Source organism: Triticum aestivum, chromosome 1A (assembly GCF_018294505.1).
Source record: "Triticum aestivum cultivar Chinese Spring chromosome 1A, IWGSC CS RefSeq v2.1, whole genome shotgun sequence".
In the NCBI taxonomy this organism is placed as follows: Eukaryota; Viridiplantae; Streptophyta; class Magnoliopsida; order Poales; family Poaceae; genus Triticum; species Triticum aestivum.
The window spans coordinates 20791988-20797515 of record NC_057794.1 but is presented as its reverse complement, the minus strand read 5'-3'; the positions used below and the strand labels follow the sequence as shown (position 1 = coordinate 20797515).

The window sequence follows — 5528 nt, the reverse complement described above, 5'->3', positions numbered from 1 at the left end:
TGTGATGTCTAGCCATTTCGTTTTGTAGTTTAGATCTGATAAGCAATTGCAGTACGAGGATCGTGCTTTTCATGAGACATGGGTGCACTACTGTACTAGTATAGTTGCCACTTGTGTGAAATCTCAGATCTAGTTAGGCCATTATCATGCTTTACATAGTCATTTAGTGGTCCAATGTTACATTGCATCTACGGACTTGCATTATTGACGAGGGTGTATTTGGTTTGGGGCTCCATTGAAAAGGGAAGCATAAATATTCTGTCTGCCACCAAATTCTTTGTGGCTTTCTGTACTGCAAACATAGGACCGGGATGTTATTGTTGTGAGCAATCAGAAGGAAGCAATAAAACATGCTGTCTTGTGTACATTTCACCATCCGCCAATCATTTTTTTATATCATCATCTTATTACCGTGACCAAAACTTACTCTTGTTCTTGCCCTTGCAGATCGAGGATATTGTCTGAGTGGCCAGGCGAGCCTGCTACAGAGCTTTGCCCATGGCGGCGACTGTGTGATCGAAATTAGCTTCAGTTTTGCTAGGATGTGTCATTATGAATCTGATACAGTGTGAAGTATGTGTTACATCTGCTCCTGCATACATGAAACTGCATGTGTATAGATAAATTTCTCTTGATTTGTAGCGCATTTGCGCCTTGGCATAGCATTTTTCTTTCCATAGAACTGAATGCCGCGGATAGAACTGTTCAGGCAGTCTGTCTTAGTAGTAGCTACTGAAAACTGACTTGCACTGCTTCATGGAAATCTCTCACGGTCACAGTGAAGAACTCTACTTGTACAGCCAAAATTGATTCAAATCCTACGTATCTAGAACTGCATCTTCACATTCTTTAGTGCAGCCATGTAGTAGCACTGTAGTAACCTTCTAGATCAGTTCATTTAGCGATTTTTTTCCGGGAGTTCATCTTGTAATCTATTTAGATCATGAAGTTTCTAGGACAGTTGCCTGCCTGCTTGTGTGATAGGCGTCACCTTTCATGTATGAAAGAAACAAGCTGATCCGGTTCCTTTGGTTGAACAGGATGTTCTTGGGTAGTGTGAGCAAGTACTGCATCAACAGCCTGGGCTGCCCCGTCTCGTGATCAAGGGCGCCTGACCCATCCTCGACCAAACAAACATTCCTCATTGTATTCCACACCGTGATTCTTGAGGTTTCTATTGTGTTGTACGTACGTACTCCTGTGCAAATTCACTGCACACTTCCAAGAGTACTATATGGCTTATGTTAGTATCATTCATGTGTTTGTTAGTGCTTGGTTGGATGAGGCTGGATTTGTGCACCTCCGATCTGATGCATTTGTGCGTGCGTGTGTTGAACAGTGACCTCAGATATGGTGAAGGGCGCCAAGGAGAAGCAGCTGAAGGTCAAGGGCCCGGTCAGGATGCTGCTCAACATCACCACCAGGAAGTTCCCCTGTGGAGAAGGTAGCCACCTCCCTCTCTTTGCCCTTCTGCCCGATCCCATTTGCTTAGTAGCTCTGCATTGTATCTGGTCCTTACATGCTCACAGTAGCTCATTGGTGATGTGGGTCACTATGTTTTTTTGGATAGCTGACTGTTTAGACCGCTGCGGCCTTTCCGTGACGATGATGATGTTGTGCTGGGCAGAGGATGTGAAACATTTAGACCGCTGCGACCTTTCCGGTCTTTGATGATCTAAAATTGAGCTTTTTAAAACTGATGCTTAGCATGCCATCAACGTTTTTTTGTTCCTCATCTAGAGATGCAGCTCCGTGTGTTGCTGTGATATAATGTAGAGGAGTTGCATGTGAATCGTTTGTCAGCTGAGCATATCATGTTACAAGGAGATGCTACTGAGATTTTACGTCGTTGAAGTATCTTAAACCGAGCTTTTTAAAACTGATGCTTGGTTGATCTAGCTCTAGTATATTAGTTGGGTGAGAGTCTGTTGTTGATGGTGCAGTGTTGGCATTTCTTTTTACGTCGTTGAAGAATAAAAAGGATAAGCATTTCTCCAGCCAATTCTGAAGTAGTTGCTGTTGTGTAGTCATCGGCTGGACCTATGCATTTCATCATAAGTCAGATATTGCTTGGACTATACTTCTGAATAGAATTGAAACATTTCTCTTTCGTTTATTTGTCTTCAATTCTTTGGATCGAACAACTCTCTTGAACACATGTTCGTTAGTGTGGTGATGGTTAAACAACTACAGTTGATCGGTGTTTTTTTGCATTTTTGGATTTCTCAACCTTGGATATTTTGCCAAAAATAAACCCTTAGATTCGTTGCCATTCCTTTGATCATAATTTGTTGTGGTTGCTAAGTATTTTTTAGCAGTAATAAAAACCTGGCTCTTTCATGTTGCAACCCAACAGGAGCACCCCTGTTTGTCTGCGTAATACACATATTTGCTCTGCTGCTCTTATTTTTAACTAATCAACGCAAGGATGACGACAACCATCGTTGTTAGATTTGTTATCCATGTTGAAGTATAGAACAACAGCAGGTTAAAACGTTTTATTTGCCCTATGCAATTCTGTTGTTTTATTTTTCCCTTTATAGTATTGTACAAACTGATGAATTCCTAGCATAAACAAATTATTCTGTAAGATTTGCAAACTAATGCAAACTCAGCAGCAGCAATTGTATACTTCAGCAGCAGCAGTATACTTCAGGAAGTTCTGTTCATTATACTAACGCCTCAGCAATAGTATAATATATTAGGTGTTGTTCCTGTTATCCATACTTCATTATTCTGTTATCCATGCTAATGCCTCAGCAACAGTATACTATTGTTATCCATGCTCCTAGCTGCTTGTGTATCTGTTTATTATTCTGTTCATTATTCTTTTCCTAGTTGTTCTTTGTTGGAAGATATTGCTTTCATTGGCAGCCATGATAACATAATTTCCTCTCTTCTACAGGAGCTCTAGGCTAAAGAAGTTCGAAGAAGGGAACACTTCATCTTTGTAGCTAGTTTTATCTTCCTAGGTGTTTTATGTTCCTGGGTGTTTATTCCTGGGTGTTCCTGGGTGTTTACTTCAGAGATGTTCCTTGATGTTCCTGGGTGTTTGCACTTCCTGGGTGTTGTAAATTACCAGATGATGTGAAGTATGCATGATTGTAATATATATAATATACTCATTTTGGTCGCCATTTGTGAAAATTTGGGTGATTGAAATATTGGAAATGTTGATTATTTTTTTTTTTTGAGGATTAGTTGATTAATTGCTGATACATCAGAAATGAAACAAATACTACTTGGGCCCTAAAAAGGCCACAAATCAAACAATTCGGGAAAGTGAAGAAAATCGCTTAAAAATCAATTGTGAAAAGGTGAAGGCCAAGAAAACAAAAAGGCCTAGGCCCAAAAATAACAAGGCTGAAATGTTGGGCTTGGCCCATCTACCCGACCAAAATTAATATGAGAAAAAACACAAATAGGCTGAATTGTTGGGCTCGGCCCATGTAAAGTGTCGAATTGGACCTGGCTGAATCTTATCAACGACCTTTTCAATTGGTCGCAATTTTGCCACGTCAGTTTGCCACGTCGGATCCGACGTGGCCTGGGCACAGAGCTAGCGACCAAAACAGAAGGTCATAGAATCAACGACCTTTGGTTTTGGTCGTTGAATTCCACGACCTTCTCACAGAGAAGGTCGTTAATTTCAGTTTACGACCGCCAGCTTTTGACCTTCTGTTTTTGGTCAAAAAAAGGTCGCAAATGAAAATCAATGACCTTTTAGAGACCAATAGTGAGGGTCACAAGTTGACATATTTCTTGTAGTGTGACAAAGGAACAACGTATGTTGTTATGTGGTTTGACCGATAAAGATCTTTGTAGAATATGTAGGAACCAATATGAGCATCAAGGTTCCTCTATTGGTTATTGACCGGAGACGTGTCTCGGTCATCTCTACATAGTTCTCGAACCTGTAGGGTCCGCATGCTTAAAGTTCTGTGACAATCGGTATTATGAGTTTTTGTGTTTTGATGTACCGAAGGTAGTTCGGAGTCCCGGATATGATCACGGACATGACGAGGAGTCTCGAAATGGTCGAGACATAAAGATCGATATATTGGACGACTATGTTCGGACATCGAAAGTGTTTCGGAAGGTTTCGGACATATACCGGAGTACCGGGGGGTTACCGGAACCCCTCGGGGAATATATTGGGCCTAATGGGCCTTAGTGGGAGAAGAGGAGGGGCGGCCAGGGCAGCCGCACGTCCCCTCCCCCTCTAGTATGAATTGGACAAGGAGGGGGGGCGATGCCCCCCTTTCCTTCTCTCCTTCTCTCCCTTCCTTCTCCTCTCCTACTCCTACTTGGAAGGGAGGAGTCCTACTCCCGGTGGGAGTAGGACTCCTCATGGGGCGCGCCATACGAGGCTGGCCCCTCCCCCTCCTCCAATCATTTCTATACAGGGAGGGGGCACCCCTTGGAGACACAACAATTGATCATTGATCTCTTAGCACTAGTAGAAAAAGGGTCAAATGTGAAGCACATTAGTGCCGGTTTGAATTTGAGCCGACACTAATGTGACCATTAGTGCCGGTTCCAATGGCTAGGCGGGCGGGCATCATTAGTACCGTTCGTGGGCAACCTTTAGTGCCGGTTCATGCCACGAACCGGTACTAATGAGGCTGTGTCAGGCTATGGTCAGGCTGGGGCCCCCACGAAGACCTTTAGTACCGGTTCATGCCATGAACCGGTACTAGAGTTTCTTAGTAAGCTGAATTTTAGTCCCACCTCGCCAAGAGAGAGGCAGTATGAGCGGTTTATAAGCCGTGAGTGCACAGACAATGACGAAGAGGCGCAATGCTCACCTGCATGTTGATTAGCTTCAAGCCTTTCGAAATAGCATAGATTGCACTGAGCTATGTGCAGTGTAGTCTACACTATTCCGAAAGGCTTGAAGCAAATTAACCAGCATTGCACCTCTTTTTTTTTAATAACTTATTTGAACTCCGGACTTCTTTTGTGTTCAGTATGCAGCATTCAAAGCGACGTCATCAATTTCCAACATGTTCTGACATCATTTGTTATTTTTCGGTCATTTACCTAATTGTTTAGAGAGATAAATGACCGTGAAATTGAAAATCACTACAAAATGAATTCTAAAAATGTTGAAACTTGGCATGGTATCGTCATTTCACCCGCATAGCATGTGCGAAAGAGTAGAGAAGGTCACGGCAAAAACTGGACGCACTTCGTGTACAAACTGGACAAACTCTTTCGGAGTATCAGGGTTTCGGACGAGAACTCATCTGTTACACGGGCACTTCAATGTTTTTTAAACTTATTTGAACTCCGGACTTCTTTTGTGTTCAGTATGCAGCATTCAAAGCGACGTCGTCAATTTCCAACATGTTCTGATATCATTTGTTGTTTTTCGGTCATTTACCTAATTGTTTAGAGAGCTAAATGACCGTGAAATTGAAAATCACTACAAAATGAATTCTGAAAATGTTGAAACTTGGCATGGTATCATCATTTCACCCGCATAGCATGTGCGAAAGAGTAGAGAGGGTCACGGCAAAAACTGG

The 5528-nt window shown here is 42.3% G+C and overlaps 2 pseudogenes; both read left to right on the top strand.

Annotated features, from left to right (window-relative positions):
- Nucleotides 1-1621: 1621 nt before the first annotated feature.
- On the top strand, nucleotides 1622-1706 carry LOC123072295 (uncharacterized; annotated as a pseudogene).
- Nucleotides 1707-1805: 99 nt separating this feature from the next.
- Nucleotides 1806-1889, top strand: LOC123072267 (uncharacterized; annotated as a pseudogene).
- Nucleotides 1890-5528: the final 3639 nt, after the last annotated feature.